Here is a 19,988-nt window from a genome sequence, read left to right on the forward strand (position 1 = left end):
AATACTTGATATCTTTTATAATGGACTAACCGATGCTTCCAGAGATTACCTAGATAGTTGTGCTGGTTCTATTTTCAGGGAAAGAACACCGGATGAAGCTGAAATTCTATTGAATAATATGTTGACAAATGAAAATAATTGGACACTTCCTGAGCCAACTCCTGAGCCTATTCCTAAACCAACTCCGAAGAAGAGAGGTGTTCTATTTCTCAGTCCTGAAGATATGCAAGAGGCAAAGAAATCCATGAAAGAAAAGGGTATTAAAGCTGAAGATGTTAAGAATTTACCTCATATTGAAGAAATACATGGTCTTGATTTACCGCCTATTGAAGAAATACATGGTCTTGATAACCTGACACAGGTAGTAAAGGTAAATTATCTCTATAGATATGATAAAGATGAAATCCCATTTACTAAGTTTGCTAGCCCATGCTTAGATGAGTTTGATAAATTTATGGTTAAGCAAGAAGACTTCAATGCTTATTTTGGTAGAGAATTAAAATGCAGTGCTAATATGCTTGAACACTTGGGTGATTATATGGCTAATGTTAAAGGTGAACTTAAACTTATTAGTAAACATGCTTCTATGGTTACCACTCAAGTAGAACAAGTACTTAAAGCTCAGAATGATTTGCTCAATGAATTAATAGTAAGAATAATGATTTTGCTGTTAGAGTGGCTACTAGAACTGGTAAAATGACTCACGAACCTTTGTATCCTGAAGGCCACCCTAAGAGAATTGAGTAAGATTCTCGGAGAAATAATATAGATGCACCTAGTCCTTCTAAAAGGAAGAAAAGGAAAAATGATAGGACATTGCATGCTTCTAGTGAACCTATTACTGAAACACCTGAGAATCCAAATGATATTTCTATTTCTGATGCTGAAACACAATCTGGTAATGAACCTGAAACTAGTGATAATGTTAATGATGATGTTCATGTTGATGCTCAACCTAGTAATGATAATGATATAGAAATTGAACTTGTTGTTGATCTTGATAACCCATAATCAAGAATCAACGTTATGAAAAGAGAGACTTTGTTGGTAGGAAACATGGTAAAGAAAGAGAACCATGGGTTCAGAAACCCATGCCTTTTCCTCCTAATCCATCCAAGAAAAAGGATGATGAGGATTTTGAGCACTTTGCTAAAATGATTAGACCTATCTCTTCGCGTATGCGATTAACTGACATGCTTAAAATGAATCCTTATGCTAAGTACATGAAAGAAATTGTTTCTAATAAAAGAAAGATACTAGAAGCTGAAATTTCCACCATGCTTGCTAATTATACTTTTAAGGGTGGAATACCAAAGAAACTTGGAGATCCAGGAGTACCCACTATACCATGCTCCATTAAAAGAAACTATGTTAAAACTGCTTTATGTGATCTTGGAACCAGTGTTACTGTTAGGCCTCTCTCTTTATATCGTAGACTTGATTTGAATAAGTTGACATCTACTGAAATATATTTTCAAATGACTGATAAATCAACTGCTATACCTGTCGGTATTTGTGAGGATGTGCCTGTTGTGGTTGCAAACCTTACTATTTTAACGGACTTCGTTATTCTTGATATTCTCGAGGACGATAGTATGTCTATTATTCTTGGAAGACCCTTTTTGAATACTACAGGGGCTGTTATTGATTGCAACAAAGGCCATGTCACTTTTCATGTTAATGGTAATGAGCATACGGTACACTTTTCGAGGAATCAACCTCAAGTCCACAAGATTAATTCTATTGGAAAAAATCCATCGATTATTTTTGGAGGTTTTGAATTTCCTCTTCCTACTGTCAAGAAGAAATATGATATTCTTATTGTTGGGGATGTGCATATCCCCGTTGAGGTAACCTAGTGTTATTCGAAAATTCTCCAGTTCCATGTTATTCGGAATGAGTTTGTTAACAAGACTTGATCAACCTTGTTAATGGATTGCCTTTGATGATCATGAGATGGATGAATTTATAAAACACAACTCTCTATAACCTCTTTCTACTTTCTGTTATTTATATTGAATAAAATGGAAATAGTATTTTCTTTCTGTTATCTGAATTATCCATGCGATATAAAAATACCCCGAAAATAAAAGTTCTCCAAATGCCCTGAAATTTAAATAGGATTTTTTCTAGAATATTCGAGAATATTTGGCACTAAGAACACAGCAGGGGGGCATCCACCTGGCCACGATGGTGGAGGGCGCGCCTTACCCCCTGGGCGCGCCCCGTGCCTCGTGGGCCCACGGTGGCCCTCCTCCACTTATTCCTGCACCCACACACTCCTTTCTCCCACAAACACCACTGTCCAGCTCAAGCACGAGTTCTAGCTCATTTTGCTGTGATTTTCGATCTCCTTGCTCAAAGCACCTCTCACAAAACTGCTTTGGGGGATTGTTCCTTGGTATGTGACTCCTCCATTGGTCAAATTAGTTTTTGTTCTAGTGTTTTAGTCATTGCAAATTTGTGCTGCCTAGGTGACCATGTTCTTGAGCTTGCATGTCAAATTTATGTGGTTCCAAGTAGTTTTGATGCATGATATAGGCTCTAGGAACTTGTGGGAGTAGTTGCTATCAATTTTGTTGAGTTCGGTTCACTTTTATTTTGAAGTTACTAACAATTTCAGAATTTTTTCAGAGGAGGATATATGTTTAGGAAAATGTACAAAGGTGGTTCTTCAAGGAAACAAGAACCCAGGCTTGCAATGCGTGATGCTGATGATGAGTCACGAAGGGACGCTCCAGTGCGGCCTTGTGAATGGCCTTTAGAGGACTTCATGGATCGAGCGGGGATTAAGGTAGAATTTAATGCATATTTGCGTAACGCTGATCTTGTGTGCTTCGAGGAAGAACAATACCGTCAGTACCACTATCTCACTAGTTCCTTTGTGAGGAGGTTTGAATTTTCATCTTCACGTAATTCTCAAACTGTCTTGTTCGATCTTTATGAAAATTCCTACACTATGGACTTAGAGGACTTTACCACTACTTGCAAACTTCCACAATGGGGTAGTGCTAGTGAACTTCGCAAATCTGAATTTAGAGATTTTCTTGGTAGTATAACTATGGGGGAATCTAGAGATATAGCACAAGCTAACATAGGGAGCATTCACTTTCCTGCTATACATTATTTTGCTCTCTTCATAGGTAGATGCATTAACGGTAAAGATGAAGCATGTCACATGTGTGTCCCTGACCTCAGTATTCTTAGGAGTGCTGTGTTAGGAGATAAATCTTATAATTTGGGAGCCATTGTTGCACGTAGGTTGCATCTTAATAGATTTAATGGAGATTTCTTTGGTGGAATTTATGCAACCCGCATAGCTAATTTTCTTGGTATAACCATACGTGAGGATGATATTGAGTTGCCTCCTGCTTATTTGGATTATGAGGCTATGGTTCATCATCAGTTTGTTGAGAGGAACGATCAGTTCCTCCAGTACCGACTAATCTTTGACAGACGACGCACCTATCATGTTTCTCTCCCTGCTTCTACTTTCTTTGACTTTCAGGAAAAAGGGAGATATTCTATAACCAGAGACGAGGCGGAAGATTATAAGAGGAGAGCTGAGATAGCTTGCCTCCAAGTTGCAGCCCACGATGCAATGACTGCTGCATCTCAGTACGACCCCAACTATTACTTTGGATATCCACCAGGCCAACCGTGGCATTAGACCAACTTAGGCCAAAAGCCTAAGCTTGGGGGAGTACGTATTTCCCACCGACATTACATTCATGTTCACACACTCATTGCTAGATGTCGGTGCTCATACTTTTTCATTGTAATATACATGCTAGTTTATTTCCTTTTTATGCTTTCTTCTTGTGTGCTTAATAAACCTTAAGAAAAACAAAAAAAATTAGTTGTAGCTTTTAGCTAGTTTTAATTTCCATGCTTGTAGTAGTAATTAAAAAGAAAACCCAAAAAGATTTCATCTTCTTTTGCTTGTTGGGAGCTTTCTCGTGTAAATAGTTTTATTTCTTTTCTTTTCTTTGGGGTCGATGGGAGAATACCATGATTAAATTGTTGAAGTGGCTCTTATATGCATTATTGTTGATCTGACAAAAGAGCCCATATTGCCTTGTCTTCTCCTGTTTATTGAATGCTTGCAGATTCCAGCTTAGTCCAATGCATGCGCACTATTATTATTATTCACATCATTCGGTCGTGCAAGTGAAAGGCAATTATGGCGATATATGATGGATTGACTGAGATGAGAAAAGCTGGTATGAACTCGACCTCTCTTGTTTTTGTCAATTTGATTAGTTCATCGTTCTGATTCAGCCTATATTGAATAAACATGTTTGCAATGACAACTAGAGATCATAGTTTCTTGTGCCATGCTTAATTAGATAGGAGCTTATAATGGTTTACCTTGCGTGCCAACATGCTATTAAAAGGGTTGTGATGTGGTATGATAGGGTGGTATCCTCTTTTGAACAATTCGAGTGGCTTGACATGGCACATGTTCACGCATGTAGTTAAAACAAAATCAACATAGCCTCTACTATATTTATGTTCATGGTGCATTATATCCTACTCATGCTAGCATTCGGTGTTGATTAATTTTGATGCATGTTCATGACTGTTGTCGCTCTCTAGCTCGTCGCTTCCCAGTCATTTTCTAGCCTTCACTTGTACTAAGAGGGAATACTACTTGTGCATCCAATCCCATAAACCCCAAAGTTATTCCATATGAGTCCACCATACCTACCTATATACGGTATCTACCTTCCGTTCCAAGTAAATTTGTATGTGCCAAACTCTAAACCTTCAAATAAATATCCTATTTTGTATGCTCGAATACCTCATGTATCGACTAGAGTTGTCCGTATCTTCCATGTTAGGCGGGTTATTCTCAAGAGGAGTGGACTCCACTCCTCACTCACGAGAAAATGGCTGGTCACCGGGATGCCATGTCCCATGCTTTTGCAAACAAAATGAAAATAATTGCAAACAAAACTCCCCCTGGGACTCTTGTTAGTTGGAGGCACTCATTGTTTCGAGCAAGCCATGGGTTGATGCTTGTTAGTGGAGGGGGAGTATAAACTTTACCATTCTGTTTGGGAACCGCCTATAATGTGTGTAGCATGGAAGATATCGTCATCTCTTGGTTGTTATGTTGACAATGAAAGTATACCGCTCAAAATATTATTCATCTCTATTTCAAAACCGAGCTCTGGCACCTCTACAAATTCCTGCTTCCCTCTACGAAGGGCCTATCTATTTACTTTCATGTTGAGTCATCATCCTCTTATTTAAAAGCACCATTTGGAGAGCACCTCTATCATTTGCATTCATTGCAGTTAGTTTACATTGAGTATGACTTGACTGGATCTCCTTTACCATGAATTACAATGTCTAGTCAGTCCTTGATCTTTAAAGGTGCTCTGCGTTTATGTTTTGCGGTCTTAGAAAGGGCTAGCGAGATACCATCTTGTTATATCATATTATGATTGTTTTGAGAAAGTGATGTCATCCGAGATTTATTATTATTGCTCGCTAGTTGATTATGCAATTGATATGAGTAAACATGAGACCTATGCGTTATTGTGAATATGGTTAGTCTATAATCTTTGCTGAAAACTTGAATGTTGGCTTTACATATTTACAACAAAAAGAGCAAATAGAGTTTGTAAAAGTTTTTCTTTATCACTTTCAGTTTGTCAACTGAATTGCTTGAGGACAAGCAAAGGTTTAAGCTTGGGGGAGTTGATACATCTCCGTCGTATCTACTTTTCCAAACACTTTTGCCCTTGTTTGGACTCTAACTTGCATGATTTGAATGGAACTAACCCGGGCTGACGTTGTTTTCAACAGAATTGCCATGGTGTTATTTATGTGCAGAAACAAAAGTTCTCGGAATGACCTGAAACTCCACGGAGCGTATTTTTGGAAATAATAAAAAATACTAGCAAAAGAGCAAGACCAAGGGGCCCACACCCTAGCCACGAGGGTGGGGGCGCGCCTGCCACCCTTGGGCGTGCCCCCCTACCTCGTGGGCCCCCTGGAGCTCCTCCGACCTCAACTCCAACTCTATATAATCACTTTCGGGGAGAAAAAAATAAAGGAGAAGGATTCATCGTGTTTTACGATACGAAGCCGCCGCCAAGCCCTAAAACCTCTCGGGAGGGCTGATCTAGAGTCTGTTCGGGGCTTCGGAGAGGGGAATCCGTCGCTGTCGTCATCAACAACCATCCTCCATCACCAATTTCATGATGCTCACCGCCGTGCGTGAGTAACTCCATCGTAGGCTTGCTGGACGGTGATGGGTTGGACGAGATTTATCATGTAATCAAGTTAGTTTTGTTAGGGTTTGATCCCTAGTATCCACTATGTTCTGAGAATGATGTTGCTATGACCTTGCTATGCTTAATGCTTGTCACTAGTGCCCGAGTGCCATGATTTCAGATCTGAACCTATTATGTTTTCGTGAATATATGTGAGTTCTTGATCCTATCTTGCCAGTCTATAGTCACCTACTATGTGTTATGATCCGGCAACCGCGAAGTGATAATAATTGGGACCACTCGCGGTGATGACCATAGTTTGAGGAGTTCATGTATTCACTATGTGTTAATGCTTTGGTCTGGTACTCTATTAAAAGGAGGCCTTAATATCCCTTAGTTTCCGCTAGGACCCCGCTGCCACGGAAGGGTTGGACAAAAGATGTCATGCAAGTTCTTTTCCAAAAGCACATATTACTATATTCGGAATACATGCCTACATTACATTGATGAATTGGAGCTAGTTTTGTGTCACCCTAGGTTATGACTGTTACATGATGAACCGCATCCGGCATAATTCTCTATCACCGATCCATTGCCTACGAGCTTTCCATATATTGTTCTTCGCTTATTTACTTTTCCGTTGCTATTGTTCCAATCACTACAAAATACCGAAAACATTACTTTCGCTATCATTAACTTTGGCTACCGTTACCACTACTATCATATTACTTTGCTACTAAATACTTTGCTGCTGATATTAAGTTTCCAGGTGTGGTTGAATTGACAACTCAGATGCTAATACTTGAGAATATTCTTTGGCTCCCCTAGTGTCGAATCAATAAATTTTGGTTGAATACTCTACCCTCAAAAACTGTTGTGATCCCCTATACTTGTGGGTTATCAATGCTCTTTTAAATCTCCAATATAAATAGGGTCTTCCGAACTTTCTCTTCCATATATAAGGCCATAGGGGCATTATTCATATCACATGTCACTTCTCTTTTGATAAGAGATGGAACTTTCGGGTCCGGGTGGGGGATTTTTTATGTAAATAGGTTAGAAAAATACCCTCTGGTGTGATCCTTCATCTCCGCATCTTGCACCCACACCCCATTGTCACCTAGAATTTTTTTAGTCTGATTTCTTTTCTTTCTAGCTATTGTCGAATTATCGAAAAAGAGGTGTTACGGTCCCCATACAATAGATAGTTTGCACGACCATGTTGAATCCCATAAATCTCCTCTTGTTCCAAATGGTTCTCAATAATGACAAGAATCTCCTTTTGTCGCACTAGAGAATCCACCTTCATAGGCTGTTGGGGATATAACCCCGCGGTGTGACCTGCCCAGGAGGGGTTGGGTTACACTATTGGATACTCTTAAATGAAAGCCTAAGTAGGCCCAAGAAATATAAGATATGAAAACTGGAGGCGGCTTACAAGGCGGGCATGTTGAAGACCCAATACCCGGACATGGTATCATAACCCGGAGGTGTGAGCCGCCCGATGGCGACTTGCCTAGCAAGGCAAAGGCGACTTAGTACCCGGGTCGGTCACGTTGAATGATCGGACTTGCACTCTTGTAAGCCCAGGGCCTCGACCTGTCTATATAAAGGCAAGACATTGCGGCTGGTAAACTTAAGTTACAATCGATCGAGATCTAGGTTAAGCGATTCCGCTCCCTTGTAATCGATACTCAATCAATACAACACAAAGCAGGAAGTAGGCTTTTACCTCGTTGGTGATGGGATGAATCTGGGTAAACTCGTGTCTCTCATCCCGCTCAACCCGTTTAAGCTAATCATCATTGCCATGGCCTCGCACCTAAGTCCTTTCACAAGGGCATCTACCGTCACAAAACCACGACCATTGGCGCCCACCGTGGGGCTAGCGCACAGTGGTTTCGACTTCTTAAAGGTCTCTTTCCCAAGGATTGAGGGGTACACCCTTGGCACGATGACCCAGAGTCGCCGCGGCAAGCTCTACATCGAAAAACGCTGGCTGGGGCCCTGAGGCTGACTCAATTGAGTACAGGTATCAGGTCCCCTTTGGCAGAATTCACGTCTTCATCAGCAAGATTGGAAAATTTGAGCCTGAGCCGGACACCTCCACTGACCTCTTCGAGTCGGCCCACAGCATGCAACCCGGCCGGAAGCGTGCCTTTGTCAGTCTACTCAAATGATGAGTCCTCAACCGGAGAGATGGAATCATCCTATCAGCTTCAAGATGGTGGGCTTAGGGGCTATTCTGATGGCAACAATATTCTAGAACCCTATGAGCCACCAAGCAGGGTTGCTATCTTCATGGCCGGCACAACGTCAGCCTTAAATTCATCAACAACTGCGGCTATGATGTCTGGATCGGCTGCAGCTACGATGACTGGGGCTAGCGTCTCAGAGAGACCGCCGGCTCAAGTCTTGCCGGATCTTTTGGGCAATTTGACAACTTTGTTGGGAACTGAGGTGACTGTGGTGAATCGAGCGGAGCGCAAGGCAGAGATTGTAAAGATTCAGTCAGAGATCACTAAGGCCCAGGAGGATGTCAATGCAGAGAATGAAAGGATGGCGATGGAACGGGCTCAGATTGCGGCTGAGTCGGAGCGTGTAAGGGCAAAAGCTTGGCGTTTAAGCCTGGATCAAAAAGCCTCTCACACAGTTCTTCGTAGAAGGCACCACACTCGCCTGCCTTTGTAGTATGAGCCCATGAATCTATTCAACACATTGGGGTAGGGACAAGCACTCCTGATGCAAGGGTGAATCCTTAGTTGAACACGAATGTGCCTGGAAGCTGGGTGGCAGCTCAACCTCGTCAGCCCGAGACAGCATAGAGGCAGGAGCGGGTACCTAACCTGCCCCCTGCTACGTCTTGAGCTTGCGTTGGTTTTCCCCAAAGAGGAAGGGATGATGCAGCAGAGTAGCATAAGTATTTCCCTCAGTTTTTGAGAACCAAGGTATCAATCCAGTAGGAGCCCACGCTCAAGTCCCTCGTACCTGCACAAAGCGATAGCTACTCGCAACCAACGAGATTAGGGGTTGTCAAGCCCTTCACGGTCACTTACGAGAGTGAGATCTGATAGATAGAATATTTTTGGTATTTTTGATATAAATATGCAAAGTAAAAAGTAAAATCAAAGTAAATAGCAAAACAAGATTAAAGTGATGGGGATTGATATGATGAGAATAGACCCGGGGGCCATAGGTTTCACTAGTGGCTTCTCTCAAGAGCATAAGTATTCTACGGTGGGTGAACAAATTACTGTTGAGCAATTCATAGAATTGAGCATAATTATGAGAATATCAAGGCATGATCATGTATATAGGCATCACGTCTGTGACATGTAGATCGAAATGATTCTGCATCTACTACTATTACTCCACTCATCGACCGCTATCCAGCATGCATCTAGAGTATTAAGTTAAAAACAGATTAACGCTTTAAGCAAGATGACATGATGTAGAGAGATAAATCCATGCAATATGAAATAAACCCCATCTTGTAATCTTCGATGGCAACGATACATTACGTGTCTTGCTTCCCCTTCTGTCACTGGGAAAGAACACCGCAAGATCGAACCCAAAGCTAAGCACTTATCCCATGGCAAGAACTACCAATCTAGTTGGCCAAACCAAACAGATAATTCGAAGAGACTTGCAAAGATAACCAATCATACATAAAAGAACTCAGGGAAGATTCAAATATTCTTCATAGATAGACTTGATCATAAACCCACAATTCATCGGTCTCAACAAACACACCGCAAAAGAAGAAGATTACATCGAATAGATCTCCACAAGAGAGGGGGAGAACATTGTATTGAGATCCAAAAAGAGATAAGAAGCCATCTAGCTAATAACTATGGACCCGAAGGTCTGAGGTAAACTACTCACACTTCATCGGAGGGGCTATGATGATGTAGAAGCCCTCCGTGATGACGGCCCTCTCCGGCGGAGCTCCAAAACAGGCCTCAAGATGGGATCTCATGGATACAGAAAGTTGCGGTGGTGGAATTAGGTTTTTGGCTCCCCCTCTGATCGTTTGGGGGTACGTGGGTATATATAGGAGGAAGGAGTACGTCGGTGGAGCACCGAGGGGCCCACGAGGCAGGGGGCGCGCCCTGTATGGGGGTGTCCCCTACCCTCGTGACCGCCTCCGCTACTTCTTAGAGTAGGGTCCAAGTCTCCTGGGACTTATCCGAGAAGAAAATCATGTTCCAAAAAGGATTTTTTTTGTTTGGACTCCGTTTGATATTCTGTTTCTTCGAAACACTAAAATAGGCAAAAAACAGCAATTCTGGGCTGGGCCTCCGGTTAATAGGTTAGTCCCAAAAATAATATAAAAGTGGAAAATAAAGCCCAATGTAGTCCAAAACAGTAGATAATATAGCATGGAGCAATCAAAAATTATAGATACGTTGGAGACATATCAGGCATCCCCAAGCTTAATTCCTGCTCGTCTTCGAGTAGGTAAATGATAAAAAGAGAACTTTTGATGCGGAGTGCTACTTGGCATAATTTCAATGCAAAATTTCTTAATTGTGGTATGGATATTCAGATTAGAAAGATTCAAGACAAAAGTTCATATTGACTAAAGAATAATAACACTTCAAGCATACTAATAAAGTAATTATGTCTTCTCAAAATAACATGGCCAAAGAAAGTTATCCCTACAAAATCATATAGTATGGCTATGCTCTATCTTCACCACACAAAGTATTTAAATCATGCACAACCCCGATGACAAGCGAAGCAATTGTTTCATACTCTAACTTTTTCAATCTTCACGCAATACATGAGCGTGAGCCATGGACATAACACTATGTGGAATAGAAGGGTGGTTGTGGAGAAGACAAAAAGAGGGGAAGATAGTCTCACATCAACTAGGCATATCAACAGGCTATGGAGATGCCCATCAATAGATATCAATGTGAGTGAGTAGGGATTGCCATGCAACGGATGTACTAGAGCTATAAGTATATGAAAGCTCATCAAAAGAAACTAAGTGGGTGTGCATCCAACTCGCTTGCTCACGAAGACCTAGGGCAATTTGAGGAAGCCCATCATTGGAATATAGAAGCCAAGTTCTATAATGAAAAATTCCCACTAGTATATGAAAGTGACATAACGAGAGACTCTCTATTATGAAGATCATGGTGCTACTTTGAAGCACAAGTGTGGTAAAAGGATAGTAACATTGTCCCTTCTCTCTTTTTCTCTCATTTTTTATTTTATTTTTTTATCCGGGCCTTTTATCTTTTTTTGTGGCCTCTTTTTTTTATTTGGGCTTCTTTGGCCTCTCTTTTTTTATTTTTCGTCCGGAGTCTCATCCCGACTTGTGGGGGAATCATAGTCTCCATCATTATTTCCTCACTGGGACAATGCTCTAATAATGATGATCATCACACTTTCATTTTTCTTACAACTCAACAATTACAACTCGATACTTAGAACAAATATGACTCTATATGAATGCCTTCGGCGGTGTACCGGGATATGCAATTGTAACGCCCTCGATGCGGCTATATCTCCCACGTGTCGAAGCACGACTTAGAGGCATAACCGCATTGAAAGCAATGTCGCAAGTGAGGTAATCTTCACACAACCCATGTAATACATAAGGGAAAGAGGTACATAGTTGGCTTACAATCGCCACTTCACACAATTACATGAATAAAGCATTACATCAACCAGATACAATCAAGGTCCGACTACGGAACCAAAATAAAAGAAAACTACCCCAAATGCTACCCAGATCCCCGATCGACCCCAACTAGGCTCCACTACTGATCAACTAGAACGAAACAACACAAAGGACAAGATCTTCATCGAGCTCCTCCTGAGCTTGGTTGTGTCATCTGCACAGACTCATCGGCACCTGCAAGCTGGTTTGGAAGTATCTGTGAGTCATTGGGACTCAGCAATCTCGCACCCTCGCGATCAAGACTATTTAAGCTTATGGGTAAGGTAAAGGTATGAGGTGGAGCTGCAGCAAGCGACTAGCATATATGGTGGCTAACATACGCAAATGAGAGCGAGAAGAGAAGGCAAAAGCACGGTCGAACAACTATGACCAAGAAGTGATCCTAGAACAACCTACGTCAAGCATAACTCCAACACCGTGTTCACTTCCCGGACTCCGCCGGAAAGAGACCATCACGGTTACACATGCGGTTGATGTATTTTAATTAAGGTCAACTTCAGGTTTTCCACAACCGGACATTAACAAATTCCCATCTGCCCATAACCACGGGCACAGCTTTCGAAAGTTCATAACCCTGCAGGGGTGTCCCAACTTAGCCCATGACAAGCTCTCACGGTCAACGAAGGATATTTCTTCTAGCGGGAAGACCCGATCAAACTCGGAATCCCGGTTACAAGACATTTCGACAATGATAAAACAAGACCAGCAAAGCCACCCGAATGTGACGACAAATCCCGATAGGTGCTGCACATATCTCATTCTCAGGGCATACCAGATCGTCCAAACTTCCGGTAGGCCAGCCCAGAGTTGCCCCTTGTGGCCACCGGCAGCTGACAAGTTGGACCAACACTCAGAGGAGCACTGGCCCGGGGGTTTAAATAAAGATGACCCTTGAGCCGGCCGACTCAAGGGAAAGAAAAGGCTAGGTGGCGAATGGTAAAACCAATGTTGGGCCTTGCTGGAGGAGTTTTATTCAAGGAGAACAGTCAAGGGGTTCCCATTATACCCAACCGCGTAAGGAACGCAAAATCCGGGAACATAACACCGATATGACGGAAACTAGGGCAGCAAGAGTGGAACAAAATACCAGGCATAAGGCCGAGCCTTCCACCCTTTACCAAGTATATAGATGCATTAATTAAATAAGAGATATTGTGATATCCCAACAAGTAAACATGTTCCAACAAGGAACAACATCTCCATGTTCCAACAAGGAACAAACTTCAATCTTCACCTGCAACTAACAACGTATAAGAAGGGCTGAGCAAAGTGGTAACATAGCTAAACAACGGTTTGCTAGGACAAGGTGGGTTAGAGGCTTGGTTCAACAATATGGGAGGCATGATAAGCAAGTGGTAGGTATCGCAGCATAGGCATAGCAAAAGAGTGAGCAACTAAGCAAGCAAAGAGAGAAGTGATTTCGAGGGTATGATCATCTTGCCTGAAATCCCGCAAGGAAGAAGAACGAGTCCATGAAGAAGGCCAACGGACGTAGTCGAACGAATCCTCACAACATGACATTACCGGAACCAACCTGAAGAAGCAACACCGAAAAGAAGCAAACAACATAGTAAACAAACCACACATGAACATGGTATGATATGCGGGATGCGGTATGCGATGCATATGCATGATTTGACAAGGAATGATTGAAACTGGCCTCAACATGGAAAACCAAGAGTGCCACTAGAAAGGTTAGGTGATTTCGGTTGAAATCGATATCAAGATTGCCGGAATCGGATGCACGGTTTGGAAATGGCAAGCAAAACAAATATGGCACCGGTCTGTGATAAACAGCAAGTAGCCATCTAAATGCAACAAGATAATTATGCTTCAGCCCTCAAACATGGCAACAAAATACATGTAAGGGATCCACTCATAATGCTTGACAAAAGATGAACACTGAGCTACGGCCAGTTCATCCATTAACAGGTTCAAACAAGCATGGCAAAAGTGCAATTGGTAAACAGGTCTCACACTTAGTGAAGTTAACACGAGCCTGGAATTTCATATCAGGTAGCACACTTTGGAGCAAGAAAACTATATGCTACAGGCACTTAACATGGCAAAGCAAGACATGGCATGGAGCTACTCAAAGAGCTTAACAAAAGTCCCTTAGTGACCTTGAGCCAAAAGGGATCAGAAAATACAATTGCAAGCATGTGAACATGGCAAAAACATAATCAGATTACAGACTTAGTGAAAAACTGGAGCATGCAAACCCGATATCAAGTAGGCATGTCTACGAGCTCGATGCACTCACTACAGAGCAAGGCATGACAATATAAGCATACACATCAAGAATACACATTATACAAGCTAGACATGGCAAGAACAACAACATAGCATGCACGGATCAACTACAACATCCTCGGCAAAATCGCCAACAAGTAGACAATCTGCCCAGATTCATGAAATAGCAAAAGTAGAGCTCGATTGACTCAAGCTAGTGTGCTCCATAATTGCCAACAAAGACATGGATGGAAAGAGCACTACAAGATTAACAAAATATCCTTACTGATCATCCTCAAAAGAGGCAAGGATCACTAGGAAACAACATGAACATATGGCATATTGCTAAAAACAGTCCAAGGACTTGGTGGAATTGCTAAGTCCCTGAAATCAGCATTAACGAATGCACCACTTTGCAAGCTTGTGATAGTCACCACACACATCACAAAAATACATGGATTGCACCTCTGGAAAGATGGCAAAATATATAACCAAATACATGTAGAGCTCAGGGGCATATCATGCACACAATAATCATGGCAAAAATGACAAATAGCTATTTGGAGCAGCATATCTGACAATTAACTCAAATAGCTCTATTCCAACAGCATTTCTGGCATCAAGATGAACTCAAATGAAAATGATGCAATGAGATGAAATGATGTACTCTCTGAGACGAACATTTTGATATGCTATACGCGCAAAACAGAGTTACGGGCGCAAAGTTACGGCACGATGAACATGGGCATTTGAAACATGGAAATCTCGGGGACTTACTGGAATTCTCACCCCGGGAAAAGTCAACGGGCGGAGTGGATCGGGTCGGACAAGGCGAAGCGGATCGGGTCGGGCGAGGCGGAGCGGATCGGGCCGAGCCGAGGCCGAGGAGGACCCGAGCGACGGAGACGGCAGCTCCGGCGAGGTCGTCGCCGGCGGGGCGACGGATCCGGCCGGGCTCGGGCTCCCGTGGCCAGATCTGGCGGCGGGCGGTGGTAGAGCTCCTCCGAGGGGGCGGGCGGTGATGCGGCGAGGCGAACGACGGCGGTGGTCGCCGGTCAAGGCGGCGGACGGCGGGGTACAGCGCCACAGCGAGCTCGCCGGCAGGAGGAAGTGCGGCGGCGCGCGGGCGAAGGCGGCCAGCACAGTTCGGGCGGGACGCTCGCGGGGCGCGGCGGCAGCGAGAAAGGGCCGGGAGGGCCCGTGACGGGCTCCAGCGGGCCCGCGTGGCCGGGGCACTGACGGAGACACATGGCGATGCGGGAGTGGTGGAGGGCGCCCGCGGGGCTGAGGTGGCACGCTCCCATTGGACGGGGCGACGTGGCGGCAGAGTGGACGCCTCCACCGGCGAGACAGACATGTCCGGTGGCGCTGAGGGAGGAGTTTTAGGGTTTCGGGGAAAGGATCCGAAAACGAAAATGAAGGGGGTCTATTTATAGAGGTAGAGGGAGCTAGGAGAGTCCAAATGAGGTGCGGTTTTCGGCCACGCGATCGTGATCTAACGACCGAGATGATGGAGAGGTCTTAGGTGGGTTTTGGGCCACTTTGGAGGGGTGTTAGGATTAAACACACACGAGGCCTTTTCGGTCCCTCGGTTAACCATTAGAGTATCGAACGAAGTCCAAATGGTACAAAACTTGACAGGCGGTCTACCGGTAGTAAACCAAGGCTGCTTGACAAGTCTCGGTCCAATCCGGAAATGTTTAATACCCGCACACGAAAGAAAGGTAGAAATGACCACCGGAGGAGAACGGAGTGCCGGAATGCAAAACGGACAACGGGGAAGATACTCGGATGCATGAGAAGAACATGTATGCAAATGAAATGCACATGATGACATGATATGCAATGCATGACACGCAAGCAATGACAAGGCAACAACAACGAATAACTGGACGACACCTGGCACATCGGTCTCGGGGCGTTACAGCAATGAATCAAGAGTGACATGTATGAAAGAATTATGAATGGTGGCATTTCCACAAATACAATGTCAACTACATGATCATGCTAGCAATATGACAATGATGGAGCGTGTCATAATAAACGGAACGGTGGAAAGTTGCATGGCAATATATCTCGGAATGGCTATGGAAATGCCATCATAGGTAGGTATGGTGGCTGTTTTGAGGAAGGTATATGGTGGGTGTATGATACCGGTGAAAGGTGCGCGGTATTAGAGAGGCTAGCAATGGTGGAAGGATGGGAAAAAAGTTCATATAATCCATGGACTCAACATTAGTCATAAAGAACTCATATACTTATTGCAAAAATCTAGAAGTTATCAAAGCAAAGTATTACGCGCATGCTCCTAGGGGGATAGATTGGTAGGAAAAGACCATCGCTCGTCCCTGACCACCACTCATAAGGAAGACAATCAATAAATAAATTATGCTCCGACTTCATCACATAACGGTTCACCATACGTGCATGCTACGGGAATCACAAACTTTAACACAAGTATTCTTTAAATTCACAACTACTAAACTAGCATAACTCTAATATTATCACCTCCATATCTCAAAACAATTATCATGCTTCAATCTTCTCTTAGTATTCAACGGACTAAAAAGAAAATTTCACATATCTTGAACACCAAGCATATTTATATTAAGCAAATTACCATGCTATTAAGACTCTCAAAATAATTTAAGTGAAGCATGAGAGATCAATAGTTTTTTAAAACAAACCACCACCGTGCTCTAAAAGATCTAAGTGAAGCACATAGAGCAAAATTATAACGCTCAAAAGATATAAGTGAAGTGCATAGAGCAAAACTACATAGCTCAAAAGATTTAAGTGAAGCACATAGAGTATTCTATCAAATTTCAATTCAAGTATGGCTCTCTCAAAAGGTGTGTACAGCAAGTATGATTGTGGCACACTAACAAACAAAGACACAAATAATACAAGACGCTCCAAGAAAAACACATATCATGTTGGTGAATAAAAATATAGCTCCAAGTAAACTACTGATGGAAGTGGACGAAAGAGGGGATGCCTTCCGGGGCATCCCCAAGCTTTGACTTTTTGGTGTCCTTGGATTATCTTGGGGGTTCCATGGGCATCCCCAAGCTTAGGCTCTTGCCACTCCTTGTTCCATAATCCATCAAAAGAATTCACCCAAAACTTGAAAACTTCACAACACAAAGCTCAATAGAAATCTCGTGAGCTCCGTTAGAGAAAGAAAACAAAATACCACTTCAAGGTACTGTAATGAACTCATTCTTTATTTATTTTGGTGTTAAACCTACTGTATTCCAACTTCTCTATGGATTATAAACTATTTTACTAACCATAGATTCATCAAAATAAGCAAACAACACACGAAAAACAGAATCTGTCAAAAACAGAACAGTATGTAGTAATCTGTAACTAACACAAACTTCTGGAACTCCAAGAAATCTACCAAAATTAGAAGACCTAGATAATTTGTTTATTGATCAGCAGCAATTGGAATCAGTATTTTATCACGTTCTGATGATTTTTAGTAATTCAGGCACTGAACGCAAAGTTTCTGGAAATTACAGCAAGATCAAATAACTATCATCCAAGAAGATCCAATAGGTCTAGCTTGGCACAAACGCTAATTAAAACACAAAAAAAACAACCAAAACAGAGGCTAAATAATTTATTTATTACTAAACAGGAGCAAAAGGCAAGGATTGAAAATAAAATTGGGTTGCCTCCCAACAAGCGCTATCGTTTAACGCCCCTAGCTAGGCATAAACGCGAGGATAGATCTAGGTATTGCCATCTTTGGTAGGCAATCCATAAGTGGCTCTCATGATAGTATCATATGGTGATTTTATTTTATTTCTTGGAAAGTTTTCCATGCCCTTTTTAATGAAAATTGAAATCTAATATTCCCTTCCTTCATATCAATAATCGCACCAACCGTTCTAAGGAAAGGTCTACCAAGAATAATAGGGCAAGAAGGATTGCAATCTATATCAAGAACAATGAAATCTACAGGCACATAATTCCTATTTGCAACAATAAGAACATCATTAATCCTTCCCATAGGTTTCTTAATAGTAGAATCCACGAGATGTAAGTTTAAAGAGCAATCATCAAGATCGCGGAAATCTAGCAAATCACACAAAGTTTTGGGGATAGTGGAGACACTAGCACCCAAATCACACAAAGAATAAAACTCATGATTTTTAATTTTAATTTTGATAGTTGGTTCCCACTCATCATAGAGTTTTCTAGGGATAGAGACTTTCAACTCAAGTTTTTCTTCATAAGATTGCATCAAGGCATCAACAATATGTTTGGTGAAGGCTTTCTTTTGACTATAAGCATGCGGAGAATTTAGCACGGATTGCAACAAGGAAATACAATCAATCAAAGAGAAACTTTCATAATTAAATTCCTTGAAATTCAATATAGTGGGTTTAACAACATCTAAATTTTTATTTCTTTCAATCCCACTTTCATCAATTTCATCATCAAGATTTAAATACTCCAAATTTTTAGAACGCCTTCTAGGTAAAGGAAGATCATATTCAGTTTCATCAAGATTCATATTGCAAAACAAAGATTTGAGAGGGGACACATCAATAACTTGTAGATCTTCATCTTGATTTTCATAGGTATTGGAAGAACACGCTTTAATAAAGGCATCTTCGGAAGCACGCATCCTAGCGGTTCTTTCCTTGCACTCATCAATGGAAATTCTCATGGCTTTGAGAGACTCATTGATATCATGCTTAGGAGGAATAGATATAAGCTTTAAAGAATCAATCTCAAGAGAAATTCTATCAATGTTCCTAGCCAAATCATCAACTTTAAGCAATTTCTCTTCAAGCAAAGCATTAAAATTCTTTTGTGAATTCATAAACTCTTTAACACTATTCTCAAATTCAGAGGGTATCTTATTATAATTTCCATAAGAGTTGTTGTAGGAATTCCCATAATTATTAGAAGGATTACTAGGATATGGCCTAGGATTAAAATTCCCTCTATAAGCGTTGTTACCAAAATTATTCCTACCAACAAAATTCACATCCATAGATTCATGGTTATTCTCAATCAAAGTAGACAAAGGCATATCATTAGGATCAGAAGAAACACTCTTAGTAGCAAATAATTTCATAAGTTCATCCATCTTTCCACTCAAAACATTGATTTCTTCTATCGCATGCACTTTTTTATTAGAAGATCTTTCAGTATGCCATTGAGAATAATTAACCATAATATTATCTAGGAGTTTAGTAGCATCTCCTAAAGTGATTTCCATAAAAGTGCCTCCCGCGGCTGAATCTAAAAGATTTCTAGAAGCAAAATTCAATCCGGCATAAATTTTTTGTATAATCATCCACAAATTTAAACCATGAGTAGGGCAATTATGTATCATTAATTTCATTCTCTCCCAAGCTTGTGCAACATGTTCATGATCAAGTTGTTTAAAGTTCATAATATCGTTTCTAAGAGAGATGATCTTAGCGGGAGGAAAATACTTAGAGATAAAAGCATCTTTGCACTTGTTCCAAGAATCAATGCTATTTTTAGGCAAAGACGAAAACCAAGCATTAGCACGATCTCTAAGCGAAAAAGGAAATAGCTTCAATTTAACGACATCATTATTGACATCTTTTTTCTTTTGCATATCACATAAATCAACGAAGCTATTCAGATGAGTAGCGGCATCTTCACTACGAAGGCCGGCGAATTGATCTTTCATAACAAGATTCAACAAAGCAGTATTAATTTCACAAGATTCAACATCGGTAAGAGGAGCAATCGGAGTGCAAAGGAAATCATTATTATTGGTATTGGTGAAGTCACACAATTTGGTAGTATCTTGAGCCATCGCGACAAACAAGCAATCT

Source organism: Triticum aestivum, chromosome 5A, assembly GCF_018294505.1.
Source record: "Triticum aestivum cultivar Chinese Spring chromosome 5A, IWGSC CS RefSeq v2.1, whole genome shotgun sequence".
Classification (NCBI taxonomy): Eukaryota; Viridiplantae; Streptophyta; class Magnoliopsida; order Poales; family Poaceae; genus Triticum; species Triticum aestivum.